This window comes from Otolemur garnettii, unplaced genomic scaffold (assembly GCF_000181295.1).
Source record: "Otolemur garnettii isolate 467f Iridium unplaced genomic scaffold, OtoGar3 scaffold00091, whole genome shotgun sequence".
Lineage (NCBI taxonomy): Eukaryota > Metazoa > Chordata > Mammalia > Primates > Galagidae > Otolemur > Otolemur garnettii.
The window spans coordinates 7,785,112-7,785,637 of NW_003852486.1; positions in this window are offsets into that span (position 1 = coordinate 7,785,112).

Here is a 526-nt window from a genome sequence, read left to right on the forward strand (position 1 = left end):
TTGTTGTTTGGCAGGCCTGGGCTGGATTCAAACCTGCCAGGTCAGGTATATGTGGCTGACGCCTTAGCCGCTTGAGCCACAGGCTCTGAGCCTAGGTAAAGACTGATTTCTAATGGGTTTTTTGGGGGGTGATAAAAATGATCTAAAATTATTTATGGTGATAGGTATATAACACTGTGAACATGCTAAAAATCATTAAATTATACACTTTATATGGGTGAATCGTATACTATGTGAATTATATTGCAATAACACTATTATAAATACTTTAAAAAATTATAAATAAAAAATTGGAGTGACCTCCGTTTTCCTGACATTAGCAAGATGGTTCAAGATTGTGGGGGAGGGAGGGCCTTACCAAGGGAGACCAGGTTCTGATAGTTCTCCAACATGACCTCTTGGTACAAATCTTTCTGGGTGGGGTTCAGACATTCCCATTCTTCCTTGGAGAAGTGGATGGCCACATCCCCAAATGTCACCGGTGGCTGAAATGGAAAATCACAGGTCTATTTACCATGGGCTCATT